This window comes from Microtus oregoni, unplaced genomic scaffold (genome assembly GCF_018167655.1).
Source record: "Microtus oregoni isolate MIOR12 unplaced genomic scaffold, Mior012 000050F_003, whole genome shotgun sequence".
Lineage (NCBI taxonomy): Eukaryota > Metazoa > Chordata > Mammalia > Rodentia > Cricetidae > Microtus > Microtus oregoni.
The window spans coordinates 973,623-996,360 of record NW_024543227.1 but is presented as its reverse complement, the minus strand read 5'-3'; the positions used below and the strand labels follow the sequence as shown (position 1 = coordinate 996,360).

The following is a 22,738-nucleotide window of genomic DNA, read 5'->3' as shown; positions in this document are numbered from 1 at the left end:
TGACCTTTGCTAGGGCAAGGTGGAAAAAGCCCTTACAATGCATTATGAAAAAACCCGACCTATATATATTTGGGGTCGATGATATGTTTATGCTTTTTTCACAGAAAGAAAATAAAATCTGGACCTGGATGATGTTGAGGCTGCAGACGCCCCACAGAGGTCTTCCAGAGGCAACTGAGGAGAGGTCCTTGGTCCGGCCTTTCCTGCCCCCAAGGAGAGGAGTGCCTGATAACAGAACCTGCTGCTCCACTCTGCAGGGTGTCATACTGCCTCTAGAGAGTCAGGGAGACCCGGCTGAGATAAGTGCCAGGATATGCTCCAGATAGCTGAATCCAGCTCACCTCACTCAGAAATCCCACCTGCCCTGGAGCACAAATGCTAAACTGCTTCTGCAGCTTGAATTCTGGTTTGCTTTGGAGCTAAGGTGCAGACTAAACAATTGTTTTAATCTTTGGGACACAAAACTCATTTTAATTTAAAATATTAACCCTTCTTCACTAAAGAAGGGTGAAGATTGGGGTTCCTGTCACTGTTGCTCAGAGACTGGAACTGGGTGCTGGAAACTGAAGTCAGGTCCTCTGCAATAGCAAAAGGCACTCTTAACTTCTGAGATGTCTCCCTAGTCCTGTGTAGATCATTTGTTCACTCTAGATTGACTTTTGTATCCTGCGATATACGTTTGTCTATATTCATATTTGTGCATGGGGAGGTCTGTTTGTCCCAAAATAAGACAGAAAGACAGGGCATTGAAGGGGATATGAGAGGGAACACACAGCCCCTCACCCTGTAATCATTTTTACATTTTTTTTTGACATTCAAGAAACCTCAACTCAACTGATAGAGCCAAAATTACCTGCAGATATGATGCAGTTATTCATAAAGACATCCCAAATAATGTTTAAAAATAACAACAAATAAACTAGAGTCTGAAGATAGGGTTCATTCTTTTATATCACTGGATGTCTTCCAGAGGATTCAGGGTTGATACCCAACACCTACCCGATGGTTCGCAACTGTCTGTAACTCCAGTTCCGAGAGATCTCATAAAGTCTGGTACCCTCTGTGGGCTTTAGGTACTCACGTGGTGCACAGACTTCCCTGTGGAAAAGCATTCAAAAGCAGAAAATAAAAAACACAGTTATGCTTACTTAGGGGCAGAGTACTTATAGCCTTGAGATGGATGATGATAGCACTACATTCTCTCGCCTAAGTCACATAATCACCTTACAATTTAATTTACTGAAAGAAATTTTAAAAGGAATAAGCACATTTAAAAGCATTGCTTTTTATTTTCATTTTTTACTTTTTAATAAGCTATTGAATATTTTTTCCTAATGGAAAAATAGAACCCATTTAAAGAGTAAAAATATTCTTATAGTTAATTTAAAAACCTGTATATAGGCTTTAATGTAATTTAATCTTGAAATTTTTTGAATTACATTCTTTCAGCAATGTAACTTTAGAGCCATAAAAATCCTCCCATTTCTCCCTCTCCCACTGTACCTCCCTCCCTGCCCACCTCACATACCCTTTGCAATGACACCTAATCTCAAGTCTCTCTCCAGTCCACTCTCAGGCCATCATGCAGGAGCCATCCTTATTCTGTGTGAGCTTCTATCCACAGGATTAATAAGCTCACAACCTTTGCTTCATCCTGGCTGTTTCTGAAATTCTTTACTGCATCCTAGATTCATCTTTACCAGGGTCAAGGTCATCAAAGGGACAGGGTTATCCTCAGGCTGCTGGTCACTGTGCTGGGCTGTACCTCCCTACCACCACCAAGAGTCCCAGAAAACCTCGTGAAGAGCATATGTTTTGTTCACTGAAGTGTCTTTGTGTCTTTGCTAAAGGTGTCCCCTACACATGTGTGACTCTTCTGTCCCCTTCATATTCTTTTCTGTCTTATTGTCATTTCCAATCAGGCACACTGTCTACATTTCTCTATGTTTATAAGGAGTCTGGAAATCATGTGTTCATCCTCCAAGTTTGTTCCTTTATAAGGTTGTTTCAAGCTGGGGTTTTTCATATTCACTGTGAGTTTCAGATTAAGCCCATTAGTTTATGAAAAGTCTGTTAGAGTTCTGTTGGTATTGCACTGGATCTATAGGACTGTATGAGGAGAACAGACACCTGTATCTTCCATTGCATGAAGGTGATTGTAGCGTGAGTTCTAATTGGTCTTAATAATAAAATCTGGAGTCAGATATTAAGTGGTTGGAGCTATAAGATCAGAACAGCAGAGCAGCCAGACACTAGTTCTTTCCTCGACAAAATCCTCAGACCAAATGGAGCATCCTGTCTCTACAAGACCTCAGACTGACTGCCTGGATCTCCTATCTCCTCCCACCTTATATTCCTCTCTTTTCCCAGCCACATTCCTTTCATTCTCCATCTCCCTCGTGCTGGGATTAAAGGTGTGTGACACCAAAGCACTTTGATGAAAGATGTGAGTCACCACTGCCTGACTCTGTTTCTCTTTTAGACTGGATCAATCTAATGTAGCCCAGGATGGCCTTGAACTCACAGAGTTCTGTTTCTTAAGTGTTGGGAAAGGTGAGTGACAACACTGCCTGTCTTCTGTGGCTAACTAGTGGCTATCTGCACACACTGATTCTCAGGCAAGCTTTATTGTCATGGAAGAAACAAAATATCGCCACAGTCGATGAATCTATACATCTTTACTCTCAGCAATGAGTTGTCCCATTCAGTGTCTAGGCACTACAGAGAAGTGGGCAGAGTTTTCCTAATTATTTCATATTTCCTGATGCTATCTCCAGTGACAGGGATTTTAAATTACAGCTTCCACACATTCATTTCACTGTGGTCAGCTGTCTGTGTTAAATTTAGACAGAGTTATTGATGAATCTTTTAGGTTAAAATATTTAATTACATTCTCTATGATGAAAATGTCTTTGATGCTAACATATATTTGCTGTGTTTAAAATTCAGTACTTTGAAGTTGCAAGTGAATTATGAGAACAGAAACAAATGTCCAACACCCAGTTTGGGGGAAAATTTCTAAGGCAGCCACAGGTCAAAGGTTTGCCCCAATGGCATCTTTGGAATCATAGAGATAGTCCTTTACCTCCCAGCTAGCTCCATCAGGGAGGTGCTGAGATCACGGTGGAGAGAAAGAAGGGGATACATGTGAAGAGTTAGGTATGTATGTGTAACTCCAGAAAGGTTTGTATTATGAAGAATACTTAGGTAATTATTTTCAAAATATCTAATATTATTTTCCCCAACACAAAAAGGAAAAGGTTAGTACTCGTGTGTTTTCCCTCTTGTTTTCCCATCCAGTCATGCAGATTTTAGCAGTGTTGCTGTGGACTTGTACAGAGGGGGTGTTTTATGTATGGTTCTTTCCATGTTTATTATAACCATGACGCCTGCTAAGTGTTGCTCTGATACCTACTTCCCTGTGCAGTTACTAGTATACAAGCATTGCTTGTCTTTGAGTGAAGTTTCCCTTTTATCTTTTGTTTATTAATGGATTTACTCATGCGTTTGTGTCTACTCAGAAACACCCATTTCTTAAAGGAGTACTCCTTTGTCATCATTATATACTGTGATGCTTAAATTATCCCATAACATGCCCGTGGGAGTACATTCAAGTGGACCTGCTCTTCATTTGTTATCTGTCTAGAATTCTGGATTATCTGACCACCCCTGGGAAGAAAGCCAAAAGCAAATGCTTCTTGTCAGTGATACTTTGTGTCCTCTGTCTATCAATGTCAGGTCTCTTCTATGAGAAGAACAGCAGACCTGCAGAGAGAACACGCAGAATGTTGACAAGAAGCTGACATGAGCCCTTGTTTCCAGTATGTGAGTCATCATTGCCACCAATGTGAGTGTGTGTGTGTGTGTGTGTGTGTGTGTGTGTGTGTGTGTGTGTGATGTGTACATGGCTGTGTATAAAGGGTCTGTGAAATGAACAAAGAAGAGGAAGATGTCACTGCACATCTTTGACTTGACTGGATGCAGACAGACTACTCCATCCTTATATTCAGTACAGTAGAGTGACAAGATCATGTGGGACTCACCAGGTCAGTCATTTCCTTTTCTCTTCCCATCTGTGTGACCAGCAGCTGGTCTGTGATGCCTTGTAGGAACACATCCTGTTGAGCAGGTCGCAGCAAAGAGCAGCACACTGTGAAACACTGGCATTCATAGACTCCCCAGATGACTGAACCCTGTAGGGGTCCCTTTAAATGACCAGGACTGAAATGGAAGCAATCCCCATCAGACCATTTCCCCGAATGGGCCATGCATGACTGCATCACATTTGGAGGGATTGCTTATTAAGATGGTAGAAATCTGGATCCACAACAGACACTGAATCATGCTTATTAAAATGGTAGATATCTGGGTCCACAGCAGACACTGATTCAAACCCTAGGAAGTGAGTGTGGCATAGCCACTTCTTTCTGATGGCTGTCCATGTTAAAACGTATTGCTAGTGTGTTTGATATTCTGTCTTCCAGGATATGAAGTCACAGACTGCTTAAGTCCATGCCATGTTCTCTTGTTACTGCCTTAAATACCACTGTGTTGCATGGCATATCAAATAGACAAATCAATTCCTTCGTGTACGTTTATCCAGATATTCACATAGTGGCCTCTTTAGTGAACACCTTGTTCCTGCACTGTGTAGACTAGCACGGGTCCTTGTATATCGTGTTAGATAGGCAAACTGTCAGTAAGCAGAAGAAATCAGTAATCACAGCAATTCCGTGTATTATTGGCGCTTTAAAGATCATAAAGGGGACAGGAAATAGTTGTGATGGGGATTGTCGTATGTGATGTTACCCCCAAAGGTTTCAGAAGTTAGCATGTGATCTGAGTCCTGAATGGCAAATAGAAGCAAGACCGTGCACAAACCAAGTTGTGGGCGTGCTTGCTTCCATGGAGAACAGTGGATCTAAGAGCAGAGAACAAGGCTAGTTGCCAGAACCTTGAAGACAACGTGGACACTGCTTGGGGATAGGACAGAAAGGAAAATGTTGTCATTGTCAGCTGTGTATGACATTTGGATTATATGATCTGTGTGGAAGGTGAGTTATGGAATTGTCATGATATGTTTCCTTTTGGTAGAAGGTGACTTGGCACTGCACAGAGAAAGGCCTGGGGAGGGCGGGATGAGGTAGTGTGTGGAGACAGTGGAGATGGTTCCGAAGACAGGGGAGGGATGGAGGTATGAAAGAGGGATGAAGCCATGCTGCAGTGATCAGCAGGAGAGCTGCCCTGTGCAGCCTTGTCTGGGAGAGGGCAGATAGCACCTGGATGCGCTGTGCATTTTCCTTGTGGAGACGTTGCTCTAACATCTCTGGATTTGTCTGACCACATGGAGACACGGTGCTTCCATTTACTGACATCAGTTATTCCACGTGTATTGACACAGGATAGTTTGAATACCCAATCTAGTCATTAAAACTTAACAATTTGATAACGAGTTGCTGATGAATAATTTTCAGATGTAAAGTTTTCTAAGTACAGCTAACTGTAGCATAATTTCCAAAAGAATAAGAATCTAACATTTGTCTCATAAAAAGTGAACACAAAATTCAGTGTATTTTTGAAAATGGCTGTTCTACAGCATGTACTGCTCTTGGTAGGTTTACAGATGAAGGAAGTGAGTAGGTTTTAGGCAGAGTTGAAGTGAAATCAGTCTCTAAATTCTGTAGCAACTGCTTGTCCCTATTCTTTCTCCAGAAGAAGACTGCCTTTAGAAATGCGTATTTTTGACAGCTGGGCACGGAGCAAACATTCACAAGACAGAGGCAGTTGGATGTCTGAGTTCAAGGCCAGCCTGTAATTCCAATTGCATATATCAACATTAGTCTGTCACATATGCAGGAACTTGTGACTGGTATTTAAAGCAGGTATTATCACTAAAGACCCCCAAATTAGCACATGAGCAGTGTGATGCTCTCAATTCACAGAGTGGGAAGCACAGCTCAGAGCAGAGGGTCTCACTCTGTTTTCTCCTCACAGAAATTCCCAGCCTGTGTTTGGAGAATGGGTCCAGGACATCCTGGCTCAGGGAACCAAAGTTGCTGGGGCTAGGAAGGTCCCACATCTCTCTGACTCTAGAAAAGTGGTTCAACCTGTGACTTGACCCCTTCAGCAAACGTCTATCTCCAAAACTATTTCCATTGTGATTCTTACCTGTAACAACTTTACAGCGATGATGAAGCAACAGAAATAATTTTCTGGTTGGGATCACCACGCATGAGGGACTGTATTAAGAGTCATGTCACAGGGGGCTGGAGAGATGGCTCAGTGGTTAAGAGCATTGCCTGCTCTTTCAAAGGTCCTGAGTTCAATTCCCAGCAACCACATGGTGGCTCACAACCATCTGTAAAGAGGTCTGGCGCCCTCTTCTGGCCTTCAGGCATACACACAGACAGAATATTGTATACATAATAAATAAATATTTAAAAAAAAAAAGAGTCACGTCACAGCATAGGAAGGCTGAGAACCATTGCTGTACAGACATCCAAACACAGAATCCGGCTTCTCAGATATCTCTGGGATCCCTTCATCATTGTCCCCATACTCCTAGGGAGGCACAGCCCCACATCAGGACACATACACTCACATCTCCGTGCAAGGGAAATCCTGTTCTTCTTTCTCCGTCATTTCTATTTCCACACACTATGCTATATTTCCAAATTTTCTTTTTTTATGTCTTCAGCACTGAGCTTAAGGATGTGTCTGATTCTTTGACCAACCTTTTTCCTGTTTTGTGATTCTTCTGCAGGGTCTGGGTCGTTGGCTGTGCACACACATCCACAGACAGTACAACAACAGCCTCTAGTCCCTTGTTGCTGACCTTTGGGAAGCTGGGCATGTAAGGTAGGTTTGCTGGCAGGAGACTTGCTCTCGGGAACAGGATGTCCTTGCCAGAGGCTGGACTCGAGGATGCTACAGCACTTAGATCTGCCCAGCATCTGACGGCCCTGTCCCAAGCTCTTCACAAATGTGGTGGGAGCACATTTGGGGATTTTTAAAAGTGGTCCCTAGACACTGCTATTGCTCCCCTGGCTGTGCACACATTCCCAGCTATATTCTTGATTTCTCTGGTAGCTGTTCAATGAGAATGCTATACCATGAAAAGAAATCACTGGTGAATTTAAAAAGCCACAGTATGGGGACTGGCGACATAGCTCTCGTGGCAGAATGATTGCCTAGAATGGAAATTGCTCTGTGTTCTTTGACCCTCTGGGCATGTTCACCCTCACCTGTAATACCAGCACTCAAGGCGTAGAGGGAGGAGGAAAGAGACAAGAGAGTCATTACTGTTTATGAGAGTATGGCTCCCAGCCCCCATGGCAGATAGCTCACAACTGCCTTTAACTCTAGCCCCATCAGGAGTCAATGCCTCTGCCAATCATGTGCATACCACAGACAGACAGACAGACATAATGAAAAGTATAACTAAAATCTAAACAAGAAAAAAAAAGAAGCATCAACTCCAGGTCATTGACCAAGGGGAAAACACAGTGGAATTTAAAATATGAACATTATAAAGGCTAACGGAATCTAACAGTCTACAGTCTGGCAGGGGAGATGACTCAGTGGTTCAGAGTGCATTCTATTGTTGCTGAGGATCCAAGGTAGTTTCCAGCATCCATTTCCAACATCCTTGAAGGACCATACCTCAGCTCCAGGAAGGTATGACCTCTCCTGACCTTTGGAGGCACAGGAATTCATGTGTACATACACATAGGAATATACACAACGTAATTATTATTAAGTTATGTACATTTTAAAATTATGTACAAATTAAAATAATTGTTGTGAAACAATGAAGAAAAATGGTCAAATGCCAGGCAGTAATGAGAACAGTTTTCATCAGCGTTAGGTGGCAAATGCGTGCACTTCCAGCTATTTGAACACTGGGGTTACACGATTGATCATTAGTGCTAAAAAGTTTCGGAACAGCCTGAATAGCATAGAGAGGCCCTAATTAACAATGAAAACCAAGCAAAAACCTAAAATATCTCGTCAATGCTAAATTTCCTAAAATAGCAATCTTAGAATTCATGGTTTTTCAAGAGATGTGGATCATTATAAAATAAATTTTTGCAGGGAAATCAATGATAAAATTACTTATTTCTTGGGAATTCAACCATATACATGTAGAAATGGAATGAAAATGTTACTGGGCCGAGAAGAAAACAGTAGCATTAAGAATGTGTTTACATTAAAATGAATACTTGAGCTGTGGCAGTGTGCTAAGCTTGGAAGACCAGCAGCACTCTGAAGGCTGAGGGAGGAAGGGCAAGAGTCCCAGGCTGGGCTGGGCTGCTCTGAGACTCTGCACTAAACACACAAAGTAGTTAGCAGGACTATTATCATTCCATTCACTGTTGTAAAGTTTCAGCTTAGTTCTGGCATGGGAAGCCATCCTCTTTCCCCGGATATGAGGCACAGCAATGTACGCCCCTGGCCCAGACATTTTAAAGATTACCATCCCCTAAATGGGAAGGCAACTTCCTCACCACCACATACAGCAAGGCGTATAGAAAATGGTGGCTTGGACTGTACTCAGATTGCTCACTCTCAGGAGATTTCCCTGCAGACAGCCCTGTGCCTTAGGGGTAGGAATCAGCCCAGCGACAGACAGATTTCCTTATGCTACTATATGTGCTTTCCTGTGGTGTTTCAAATTTCGTATCCAGGAAGGAAAGTACTTTAAAGTGTAAACTGAGAAAAATGCTTGTGCTCGGGTGGTAAAAGTGGGGCTGGGGAGACAGCTAAATCAATAAATTGCTGGCCTTGTGGGCATGAGGCCCTGAGTGTCATTCACAGAGAGCATCATCAAGAAAATGAAGATAAACTACAGCAGGAAAAGTAGTAGATGTGGTGGGACATGCTTGTGTGTGAAGGTGGAGGCAAGCCTATTTCTGGAGTGTGCTGCCCAGCCAACCCAGCCTGCCTTGCTTGTTCCAGGCCAGTTGGAAACCTTGTCTAAGAAAAACTTCATAGGACAATGAGGAATACTGAGAATTCAAGAACAATTGCAGTGGGTTTTTGATCCTACTGCACGTACTGGCTTTGTGGGAGCCTAGGCAGTTTGAATGCTCACCTTACGAGACCTGGATAGAGGTGGGCAGTCCTTGGGCTTCCCACAGGTCAGGGAACCCTGATTGCTCTTCGAGCAGATGAGGGGGGGGACTTGATCGGGGGAGGGGGAGGGAAATGGGAAGCGGTTGTGGGGATGAGGCAGAAATCCTTAATAAATAAATAAATTTAAAAAAAAAAAGAAAAGAAAAACTTCAGGGGAATGGCACCTGAGGTACAACACCGGAGGCTGTCTTCTGTCCCCTGACCTCACGCGCGCGCACACACACAAACACACACACACACAATTGCTCACGCACTCACAGGCATGCACGAACCCACAATCGCACTTTGGATAAAGGATTATACACCTTCCATACTTCAGGAGAAGTAGTCATTTTGTTCAGTTTCTGGAGCAGTAAGGACGAATGTAATCTATTTTGATGCTGTGTGCATGCCTCTGTGTGTGTGTGTGTGTGTGTGGTGTGTGTGTGTGTGTGTGTGTGTGTGTGTGTGTGTGTGTGTGTGTGTGTGTGTGTGTGTTTACACACAGAGCTCCACCATCTCTATCTAATGAGGCTGCTTTATCTTAGCCTTAGACTGGGATTGGTCTCCAATCTCGGGTTTACATTTGATATACCTAAGATGTCAAGTATTATGTGACAGGAAATCATAATGAGGTGAAAAAACACTGCCTTATCTTCAGAGGTATGGTCCCTTCAAGTCCAGGTCACAGTCAATGTTCCCTCCCATCCAAACATAGACTCCACTGGGCCCAAGACTCTCACTGATGTAGTTCCCACTAAGGCCAGGAGGTGGCATTCAAACTACATGCCTACATTTATTTTCTTTAAAAGGGCTGATGTTTTATGGAATAGCAATGCGTTTTTAGTGTGTTTGGAAAGCTGGCACACGTATAGAGCAGTTCCATTTATGGATTGCAGCAACTGTAGTGCTCCACAACTCACTTCATCCTCCCTAAGTGTAAAGTGGGCAGTGCACAAGGGATACAGAGTGGTGCTCTGTAGAGAATATGAATGTGGTGGGCACCTTGAATCCCCTGACTCTGGGATGGATGGATTTCCTAGACTTTCCATCCCCTCTCCAGGAGGCTGTGCTACAGTCCCCAGATCGCTGCCTCCCAGGCAAGTTGTATCCTGGTCAGTCACTGCAATTGTGTTGCACCATGCCTGCTGGGGACTTCCAAGAGCAACCTGGTGTTTGTGGTGTGGTAGCCAAGTATGTTTCCATGGTGTTTGTGGTGTGGTCGCCATGTATTTTTCTATGAATATGCTCTGCATATGACTCAGATGTAATATGTATTCACCCTTACGATGTAGAACAAACTTGGGGTCCCTTCTCTATTGCAGGGAGATCTCCAAAGTATTTCCTTTACCTCACCATCATTTTGGAGCCACTAATTTGATATTGAAATAGAAATTATCCTCTGTGCCCTACAAGAAGAGATAACACAGAAGAAAAGAGGCAGGAACTGCAAGTCCCTTGACAGCCACAGGACATTGACTGAGCTACTGTTCTATTGCTGGGAAAAGGCGCTGTGCTGAAGGGAATTTACAGAACAAAGCATTAAATTGGGAGCTTGCTTTCAGTGTCAGAGGGTTAGTCCAGTACCATCACTGTGGGCAGCATGGCAGCAGCCAGCCTGGCAGGACACCGTAGCAGTAACTGAGAGTTTACATCCTGATCACAGGCAGGAGGCAGAGGTCTTTTATTTTTTTTTATTTTTTTTTTATTGAGAAAAGAAAAAAAAACAAATTTCCTCCTCCTCCCAGTCTCCCATTTCCCTACCCCTCCTCCCACCCTTCTCCCCCTCCTCCCACCCTTCTCCCCCTCCTCCCACTCCTCTCCCCGTCCCTCTCAAGCCCAAAGAGCAGTCAGATTTCCCTGCCCTGTGGTAAGTCCTAGGTCCTCCCCCCTCCGTCCATTTCTAGGAAGGTGAACATCCAAACTGGCTAGGCTCCCACAAAGCCAGCACATTACGTAGGTTCAAAACCCCGTGCCATTGTCCTTGGGTTCTCATCAGCCCTCATTGTTCGCCATGCTCAGAGAGTCCAGTTTTATCCCATGCTTTTTCAGTCACAGTCCAGCTGGTCTTGGTGAGCTCCCAGTAGATCAGCTCCACTGTCTCAGTGGGTGGGTGCTCCCCTCGTGGTCCCGACTTCTTTGCTCATGTTCTCCCTCCTTCTGCTCCTCATCGGGACCTTGGGAGCTCAGTCCAGTGCTCCAGTGTGGGTCTCTGTCTCTGTCTCCATCCATCACCAGATGAAGGTTCTATGATGATATGCAAGATATTCGTCAGTATTGCTATAGGATAGGGTCATTTCAGGTTCCTCATCCTCAGCTGCCCAAGGAACTAACTGGGGACCTCGGCTTGGGCATCTGGGAGCCACTCTAGGTTCAAGTCTCTTGCCAACCCTAAGGTGGCTCCCTTAACTAAGAACCGTGCTTCCGTGCTCCCCCATCCAACCTTCCTTCATCCCAATCCTCCCCCTTCCCCAAGCTCCCCCATTCTCCCCCTATCCCCCTCTCTCCCCATCTCCCTTTACCCCCATCCCACCCCACCCCCAAGATCTCAATTTTCTCCCCGGCAATTTTTTCTACTTCCCATAGCCAAGAGGACATCTATATGCTTTTCCTTTGGTTCACCTTCTTAGTTAGCTTCTTTGGTATCACCAATTGTAGACTCCGTGACCCTTATTTATGGCTAGAAACCAATTATGAGTGAGTACATCCCATGTTCATCTTTTTGGGTCTGGATTACCTCACTCAGGATAGTGTTTTCTATTTCCATCCATTTGCATGCAAAATTAGAGAAGTCATTGTTTTTTACCGCAGCATAGTACTCTAATGTGTAGATATTCCACACTTCATCCATTCTTCCATTGAAGGGCATCTAGGTTGTTTCCAGGTTCTGGCTATTACAAATAATACTGCTGTAAACATAGTTGAACAAATGCTCTTGTCATATGATAGGGCATCTCTTGGGTATATTCCCAGGAGTGGTATTGCTGGGTCCAGGGGTAAGTTGATCCCGAATTTCCTGAGAAACCGAAACACCGATTTCCAAAGTGGTTGCACAAGATTGCATTCCCACCAGCAATGGATGAGGGTTCCCCTTGGAGGCAGAGGGCTTTTGAGACATCAGAACTCACCCAGTGACACGCCTCGTCCAATAGGGCCACACATCCTAATCTTTCTTAAATTATTCACCATTGAAACATTAACCATAGGAGCTTACGGGGACCATCCTCATTCAAACTACCACTGTCATGTAAGGGATTTCCTCTGCCCCATCAGCAGCTGCAGAGGGAGAATTGGGGCTGGTTGAATACTCATAAGTGCATTGACTAGAATCTGTTCCAAGATGTCAGTCATTAATACAAGAGACTACTGTGGGACATTTGGGCAGAGCAGGAGGCCATTCCAGTTACTTGTCTAAAATAATGTGCTCTTCAGAAGACAGTAGTCCCCTTTTGGCCCTCTTCATGGACAAACCTGTGTATACTAAAACTGTAAAGACCTTGAGCACACAGGAATTTATGAAACACCATCTGTCTTGGTCACTGTTCTATTGCTGTGAAGAGACACCATGAGCAAGGCCACTCTTATCAAAGAAAGCATTCACGTGCCTTGCTTATAGTTTCTGAGGTTGGTCTGTTACCATCACGGCAGGGAGCATGGTGGCACACAGGCAGACATGGTGTTGGAGAAGTAGCTGAGAGTTCTATTACCTGATCCACAGGGAGAGAGAGGCTGACACTGGGCCTGACATGGGATTTTGAAATTCAAAGCCCACCCCCAGTGGCACACTTCCTTCAATGATGGCACATCTACTCCAACAAGGACACCACATCATCTAAGCCTTCTCAAAGAGTGCCCCTCCTTGGAGACTAAGCATTCAGATACATGAGCCTATGGGGACCATTCTTATTCAAACCTCCACACCACCTCCAGACTCCAAGAGATTTGAGCTCTGTGTTTGCCAGGCGCATATCCCTGGGATGGTCTATGCTGTAAAGCTTCCCTTTTATCCCACATTGATGCTTCCCCAATTTTCTGCAAAGAGGATGTGGGAAATTTCTCTCTTTTTTAGCATAAGGTGACCTTCTCCCAACTTTGTGCTCTTATAGGGGTAGCATAAACACAACTTGGCCAGTAAGGTTTCCCTTCCAATTCTGCAGTTGCTTCTAAGATACAGTCTGAGTCATTATACCAGGATATCAGATGTGCACATAGCCAGAGTTTTGTGGAACTCATCAATTTCTCAGACATGCACAGACAGGTGTTCTCTTCGGGTGCTTAGCTGACTTGGGGCAAATGAAAACATCGTGCAACTAACTAAAACGGGAAACTCGGAGATTTGAATTGTCAAGATGCTTGAAGAAGCAGGCCCAGTGGTAAAAGGAAGTGTCCTTTAGTCATTTCTTGTGAGTGGGCACAAATATCCACAGGGGAATTTCCTTTTGTAAGAAGCAGCTATAGAATGAGATGGTGGCGCATGCAGACAGGCTACCTACCACCATAATAAATTCCTAATGCACTGAAGTAAGTTAACTATGTACGCCACCGTTGGGGAGCTGGAGAGATAGATGGTCCATGGCGAGAAAAATAATCTGTTAAAATTGGAGGCAAGTGGCTGGGCAGTGGTGGCGCACACCTTTAATCCCAACACTCGGGAGGTAGAGGCAGGTGGATCTCTGTGAGCTCAAGGCCAGCCTGGTCTACAAGAGCTAGTTCCAGGAGGGCTCCAAAACTACAGAGACACCCCGTCTCAACCCCACCCTCCAGTGGAGGCAGGTAACATCTGATGATTCATGTCAGAATGGCAGGATCACAAGCCGTCTAGACAGTTGGTCTATAGCCATGAGAACTGGGGCGGCTGTCGGGGATTCAAGGATCCATGCATTCCGGGTAACAGAAAAATCAGTACGCTCTGGTTGGTGGCATCTTCTGGACATAATAGGAAAGCTTTTGAGAAATTACATTTCCAGTGATTATCTCTCAAATGAGCAGAGGGATTTTTACAGAATTGCAATCCTTCACATACTATATGGTACATAGAAGGACCTTACCCTAACCCTAACCTTAACCCTTGGGGAGCTGAGGCAGTAGATGGTTCATTGGTTAGGAGCGATACTTGCTTCCCCAGAGGACCTGAATTCAAATCCCAGCACCGATGACAGGAAGCTCAAACCATGTGCAACTCCAGCCTCCGGGATCCAACACTGCTGGACACTGACATTCACATACATAGCCCTCCTCCCCAGGATTAAAGTAAATCTAAAGGCAAAGACAACCAAGGAAATTGGGAAAAGTTTTTCCCTGTCCTGTTATATTTTGAGGAAAAGTTTTGTTTCTGTTCATTAACAACAACAACAAAAAAAGCATTTAAAAAATTTTGAAAGATGCCATTTCATGGTGATAAAATAATCTGTTAAAAATGGAGTCAGGAGACATCTCCTGATCCATGTGGGAACAGCAGGACTGTTTCCTATCACATACCCCAATCCAGAGCCCCTGCACATACAAACTCACTGTCTCTATTACGCTCCCACACTACTGGTGGGGATTTTCCACGGTAAACATAGTGAGGCCTGCTACCACATAGCTCAGGGAAGTCCATGAATTCCAGAGCTTTCTGACATTTTTTAGAGGGCAGGACTCCAAGCCCGCCTGTCACCTGGTGTGGAAGGAATACTGAAGGTTCCTGCCATGTTTTCCCCCTGTTTTTTCTTAATCTCATCTGCTGCTTCCTCTTGTGGAGGTTGTGTGGCAAGAGAGGCTGCTCATCTCAGCAACTGGGAGGACCAGACTCTTCCCATTTCTGCGGCCACCTGGACACTTACCTCACCCTGCAAGAGCAGGGATGGAAGGAACATTGTGAAACACCGCCTCAGGGTCAGGGTTCCCGAAGGAAAGGCTCTAGGGAAACTGGGAACATGGTCACCTCTGCCCTGAGCAGTGTGGACAGCGGGAGAAGAGGGACTGCTTCCTTAAGCAGTAGAAAAATTCATAGCTTTAACAAGAATTTATTGTATATATTTATTGTGCTGGGATGTAGTGTGTTCAAGATCAGAGGACAATTTACAGGAGTTGGCTCTTTTCTTCCACCAAGTAGCTTCCAGGCCTCAAACTCGTTGGGCTGGGCTGTAAGAACCTTTGCCTGGTGAGCCAACAGATGGGCCAAGAATTCCACAGTCTTGGTTCTTCCGTGTGCATGTACCAACCCTGCCATAAAAGAATGCATGTATGTTTCCAATTGGCCAAAATATGCAAGTCACACAATTTTAGTAGATGTTGTCTATATTCTTCTAGTGTTAGAAAGTAGAATTGCTTTTTATTTTCTCTAATTTCCATGTGTGTGCAATAGTTTACATTGATGCCCCAACATATGTCTTGGGGTAATTCTAGACTTCATACTCTAGAAGGGAAAGCTTAATGACTGAGATGTCTCTATGCTACACCCATTTAAATGGAAAATGTGACAGAAGAAAAGCCCATACATTGCTGGAGGAGAAATTCCATGTACTCCCTATGTAGAAAAACTAGGCAGTGTTGACCAACAGTCAGATGTGAAGCTTCCACAGCTACCGCAGTCCCAGGTACTAAGGGGAGAGACTCAGACATGATGTACACACGAGAGAACATGCACAAGAATGGTCCCACAGCAAAGCTACACATGTCCAAGTGGTCCCAGATGACCTGACCCCAGAAACCTCAGAAATCCTCTCTGGAATGGAAAGTTGCAGTCTGTATATTAATCTACGGGTTCTTTGGCAGCTACGTGCACGCTAACACTCAGATGTATTGCATAATTGTCTATCCATCCCCAGATGTCGGGATCCTAAGGGCACTGAACTCCCTGAGTTCTCTGAGTGAGTGGTCCCCCACACTGCCCTCTGATGCCCCAACCTTGCCTATAGGGAAACTCCATAGTTGCATTGAAGTCCTGCAACTCACATTTTGATCACCAGATGGCGCGCCTGGCTCTATTTTCTAAAGGCTAGTTTTCCCTGAATAAATTAATATTTTTAATGAAAGAAAAAATACTTCTCAAAATAGGTAACAAAATAATAAGTACCAATATGCCATGATTCTCTTTGTGTATTGTGAATTCTACAATATTGAGTGAAGGTACACACACAAACACACACACACACATATACACACACACATACATTTCCTTCAGCCATGTCATCAATTTATTTCTGTGAATTAGTAGTTTATTGTGTGCCAGGCATCATCATTCTAACCCCACACCTACATGTCTCACACAATTCCTTTTTCCCTCTTTTGATCTGCTCAAGTGGATTCCCATGGAAACCATTCAAAGAGACTGCCTTAAATTGTCTGGTCCACAAAGAAAAACAAATGCTGCCTTGGAAACCAAGGAAAATTTGGCCCATCCTTCCCACAGTGTTCGCTATCAGGCCCCACTCTTCTCCTGGCTATATCTCCCTTACAGAGGGGAGGGAGGATAAACCTTGTGTGGTGTCTGTCTTGGAAGTTTTCCTGGGTGCGGAGTAGATTTTTTTCTGATTCTGCTTCCATTTGATAGTGCAGTTAACATGTATGGATGATCTATAAGAAAGCAATTTGTTTAAGGAGGACATTGAGGTTACACCAAGCACGTGACTTCCCTTTCCCACACTGTGGGCCTAGAACCAGAGCCACAGGACTCAGAGAGGAAGAGGAACCACGTCTTCAAAGACAAAGACAGGCAGAGGGTCCAGTCTGAGCATGTCACTCTCCTGATTTCAGGAAATTCTCACCACAGGTTTCTCACATAGCAGTCACCTCCTCTCAGCTCTCCACGTGGGTAGTCTGATAGCAAAAAGACACTCTTCTCCATTGCTGGAGAGAATGCAACTGTTCTCCAAGCCTATGGATGGATCTTATGCTAGTGAAAACCACAAGCGTGCATTCTGGGACCAGGGGTCTTTCTTCTAAGGATCCATCCCAAAGAACACGGAAGGGGACACAAAGAATCTGACAGAGCAACAATGTAGAACTCCAAGAGCAGAACTATGAAAAACATCTGTGGGAAGGAAAGAGGGACAGCATGATCTCAGGTGTATCTACCACTCAAATGACTAGGTACGCATGTGCTTAGCCAGGTATGATGGTATGCATCTGTGATGCCAACAGGCTGATGGTAAAGACAAGAGAATAGTCGTTTTGAGGCTATCCTGAGCTACATAGTGAGCTCAAGTTTTACCTGACTTATATACTGAGATTCTATCTCAAAACAAACAAAATAATTTTTAAGAAGGCAACATGAAGTCCATGATTATAATTATAGAGTGATCTCCAGGATATATTGTGAATACACAACACAAGGTGAAGAAATGAGGCCAGGGTTATCTGCCTAATGTTTTCCTCAGTTACATGCGGCACATGGAGGTTAATAAATTATATAACCCTATTTAAAATAAATAAGGTCAGCTTTAACAAACAAAATTTAACCATAATTATAAGTGTCACCTTCAGCACTGCTCAGATTTCCAGTGGCCAACAGCCACAGACAGCTAGTGCTTCCTGGGCTGGGCAGTGCAGATGCAGAGCATTTTCATCAATTCAGAAAGGTGCATTGGGAACAGAGAGTGCACACCTTTATTGTGAGTGGGAGAATTGATAAAATATGTATGCTTGTGCTTTGAAACACTGGATAGTTGAGCGCCCCCCAAGAAAAGAAAATGATCTCCTATAGAGTGCCCTGGAAGAAACCAGGACAGAGGCTGACATTTATGCTCTCGAAGATGCAGAAGTACTCATTCCATGCACTGATTCCAATCAACTACTTATCACCAACAACTCCATTGTTCAGATTGAGTACACTAAAAAAACTGCCCCCTCAAAGATGCCTGGGGAAAATGGCTGATTCCAGATTTGGGGCCAGGAATGCAACAGAAAAGTGCACAGTGACCTATCGCATCAGGAAGAATTTGGAAAAGACTAAAAAGTCCGTGTTAAAATGGAGATCTTCACTTGAGTGCAGCAAGTCAGACTTATCAGGGAGATGTGGAATATTTTCTCTTACAGACTGAATTAAAGACCAGATGTGATAGTAGTAGCCAAACCTACTATTTTATAATATATATGAATTTAATTGGAGTTACCTGACGAAAGGGATGATGCTTTTCCCAGAAGTCATGGATTATTAAAAAGCCCAGTGCCAAGTGTGGAACACCCCCTCCAGCTGTTGGTCAGGGCTGTTCCAGTGATCCCCCAAAACAATGCAGGTATTGTTTTGATCTTGATTCCTATTGTCATTGCTCTTGATTCCTATTGCTTAAGACACCACACACGTTGGCCACAGGGTATGGAGAAATCAAGTTGACACTGACCAGAAACCTTCCTTCCTATTACCTAGTTTTCCTATTACCAGAAGATACTACCAGGCTATTGAGTGGAGGAAAGTTGTCAATGTTCTTATTCCTCTGTGAACTACAATAATGGCCAACATGGCAAGATATACCCATGGGTCAACAGTGGCATGAATATCACAGAGGTAACCAAGTAACTTTATGTTTCAATTTAAGGCCCACTCCACAGGAGGAAACACTTGCCTAGTACTATAAATCTCATCATGATCCCATGGTTGGCGAGTTCAGAGGTCCCAGAGGTGAAACTACAACCACCACCACCACCACCACCACCACTACCACCACCACCACCACAACTAACACCATCACCACCACTAACACCACCACCACCACCACCATCACCACCACCACCATTACCACTAACACCACCACCATTACCAACACCACCATTACCACCACCACCATCACCACCACCACCATTACCACCACCATCACTACCACCACAACCACCACCACCATCATCACCACCACCAACACTAACACCACCACCAAAATCACCACCACCACCACCACTAACACCACCACCAAAATTACCACCACCACCACCACTAACACTACCACCATTACCACCACCACCACCATTACCACCACCATCACCACCACCACCACCATCACCACCACCACCACCATCATCACCACCATCACCACCATCACCACCACCACCACAATCATCACCACCATCACCACCACCACCACCACCACCACCACCATCATCACCACCACCACCACCATCACCACCACCACCATCACCACCAGCACCACCACCACCATCACCACCACCATCACCATCACCACCACCATCACCACCATCACCACCACCACCATTACCACCACCATCACTACCACCACAACCACCACCACCATCATCACCACCACCACCACTAACACCACCACCAAAATCACCACCACCACCACCACTAACACCACCACCAAAATTACCACCACCACCACCACTAACACTACCACCATTACCACCACCACCACCATTACGACCACCATCACCACCACCACCACCATCATCACCACCATCACCACCATCACCACCACCACCACCATCATCACCACCATCACCACCACCACCACCACCACCACCACCACCACCACCACCACCACCACCATCACCACCACCACCATCACCACCAGCACCACCACCACCATCACCACCACCACCACCACCACCACCACTAACACTACCACCATTACCACCACCACCACCATTACCACCACCATCACCACCACCACCACCATCATCACCACCATCACCACCACCACCACCACCACCACCACCATCACCACCACCACCACCACCACCACCACCACCACCACTAACACTACCACCATTACCACCACCACCACCATTACCACCACCATCACCACCACCACCACCATCACCACCACCACCACCATCATCACCACCATCACCACCATCACCACCACCATCACCATCATCACCACGATTACCACCACCACCACCACCACCACCACCACCACCACCATCACCACCACCACCACCACCACCACCACCACCACCACCACCATCACCACCATCACCACCACCATCACCACCACCACCAATACCACCACCACTATCACTACTACTACCTTTACCACTAGTGCCATTACTACTACTCCTCTGGGAGGTGAACATTGTATGACACTTCCAGGTGTCACTAAGGTGAGCAAGTATTGCTGCAGAGATGAGAGAAGCTTCTTCATCAACTGATGTGTGTCATTAAATCACCAAGTTTCACGATAAGGGTCATTGGGTTTCCAAACCATCCAGGGAATGTCTCAAAAACACAAGAAACAACTGATATCAGAAAACAGCACCACTATGTGGACATGGAGCCAGAAAAGCCCAGGAATTTTTGCCCCGCCTCTTCCCCATAAGCCCCATGCACAGTCACTGCCCTGCCAACAGCAGCCATGGCCAAAGGTTCCACTCTCTACACACTGCAGCTGCATGGCTCCCGTTGACCATAATGGCTGTTCCAACCCACTCTTGCAACAGTTTCTACTCAGTTCATTCTACACACAATAACATAACAACAACAAGAGTGAAATTGTGACTCTCTCCAAATCTTCCTTTCATAGTCATAATACAACTGAAAGACTATGAGAGTCATCTACCCTTTCCACCTCACACCGACATGACTACACTGTCCGCCAGCCTCTAGGCTTGTCCTCTGCTCGTAGACCAAATGAGGTCCATGTGGACAAGCCCACCAACAAGGCTTGTATATCCCTTCTTCTTCTTGTCAATCAGGACTCGAGTCAAATGCTACCTGATGAAACCGACCTTTGGGGGAAACCCCACCTACAACAATCCCCATCACAGCCATTTTATGTCCACCTTGAGTTCTTTAAAGCACAAATAACATATGGAGTTGCTGCAATTACTGCTATCCTCTACTTACTGACAATTTAGCCATCTAACTCTGCTAGTCTTCTCAGTGCAGGAACCCGGTGCTCACAAAAGAGGCCACTATGTGAATATCTGAATAAACATACATGAAGGAATTGATTTATCTATTTGATATGCCATGTAACACACTGGTATTTATGGGATTAACAAGAGGACATTGTAGGGAATTAAGCAGTCTGTGATCCATATCCTGAAAGACAGAATGTAAAACCCACTAGCAATACTTTTTTTTTTAATTTTTTAATTTATTTATTTATTAAAGATTTCTGTCTCTTCCCCGCCACCGCCTCCCATTTCCCTCCCCCTCCCCCAATTAAGTCCCCCCCTCAGCCCGAAAAGCAATCAGGGTTCCCTGTCCTGTGGGAAGTCCAAGGAACCCCACCTCCATCCAGGTCTAGTAAGTTGAGCATCCAAACTGCCTAGGCTCCCACAAAGTCAGCGTGTACAGTAGGATCAGAAACCCATTGCTATTGTTCTTGAGTTCTCAGTAGTCCTCATTGTCTGCTATGTTCAGAGAGTCCGGTTTTATCCCAGGCTTTTCCAGACCCAGGCCAGCTGGCCTTGGTGAGTTCTCAGTAGAACATCCCCTTTGTCTCAGTGTATGGGTGCACCCCTTGCGGTCCTGAGTTCCTTGCTCGTGCTCTCTCTCCTTCTGCTCCTGATTTGGACCTTGAGATTTATGCCCGGTGCTCCAATGTGGGTCTCTGTCTCTGTCTCCTTTCATCGCCTGCTGAAGGTTAATATTCAGGAGGATGCCTATATGTTTTTCTTTGGGTTCTCCTTATTTAGCTTCTCTAGTATCACTCATTATAGGCTCAATGTCCTTGGTTTAAGGCTAGAAACCAAATATGAGTGAGTACATCCCATGTTCCTCTTTTTGGGTCTGGCTTACCCCACTCAGGATAGTGTTTTCTATTTCCATCCATTTGTATGCAAAATTCAAGAAGTCCTTGGTTCTTACTGCTGAGTAGTACTCTAATATGTATATATTCCATACTTTCTTCATCCATTCTTCCATTGAAGGGCATCTAGGTTGTTTCCAGGTTCTGGCTATCACAAACAATGCTGCTATGAACATCGTAGAGCATATACTTTTGTTGTATGATAAGGCCTCTCTTGGGTATATTCCCAAGAGTGGTATTGCTGGGTCCAGGGGTAAGTTGATCCCGAATTTCCTGAGAAACCGAAACACTGACTTCCATAGTGGTTGCACAAGTTTGCATTCCCACCAGCAATGGATGAGTGTACCCCTTTCTCCACAACCTCTCCAACAAAGGCTATCATTGGTGTTTTTTATTTTAGCCATTCTGACAGGTGTAAGATGGTATCTTAAAGTTGTCTTGATTTGCATTTCCCTGATCACTAAGGAAGTTGAGCATGACCTTAAGTGTCTTTTGGCCATTTGAAGTTCTTCTGTTGAGAATTCTCTGTTCAGCTCAATGCCCCATTTTATAATTGGGTTGGTTAGCCTTTTACGGTCTAGTTTCTTGAGATCTTTATATATTTTGGAGATCAGACCTTTGTCAGTTGCGGGGTTGGTGAAGATCTTCTCCCAGTTAGTGGGTTGCCTTTGTGTCTTAGCGACAGTGTCCTTTGCTTTACAGAAGCTTCTCAGTCTGGACAGCCATCAGAAAGAAGTGGCTATGCCACACCCCACTTCTCAGGTATTGATTCAGTGTCTGTTGTGGACCCAGATATCTAACATTTTAATAAGCATGATTTAGTGTCTGTCGTGGACACAGATATCTACCATTTTAATAAGCACTCCCTGCAAATGTGATGCAGTAATGCATGGCCCTTTCGGGGAAATGGTCTGATGGGGATGGCGTCCATTTCA

General features: G+C 44.7%; 1 long non-coding RNA gene across 1 annotated transcript; it reads left to right on the top strand.

Moving 5' to 3' along the window:
• The first annotated feature begins 3,802 nt into the window (after positions 1-3,802).
• LOC121436813 lies at positions 3,803-22,565 on the top strand. The gene is made up of 3 exons (XR_005972828.1): positions 3,803-3,847; positions 6,764-6,858; positions 22,506-22,565. It is a non-coding gene; the product is annotated as an uncharacterized LOC121436813 (long non-coding RNA).
• The last annotated feature ends 173 nt before the right edge of the window (positions 22,566-22,738 follow it).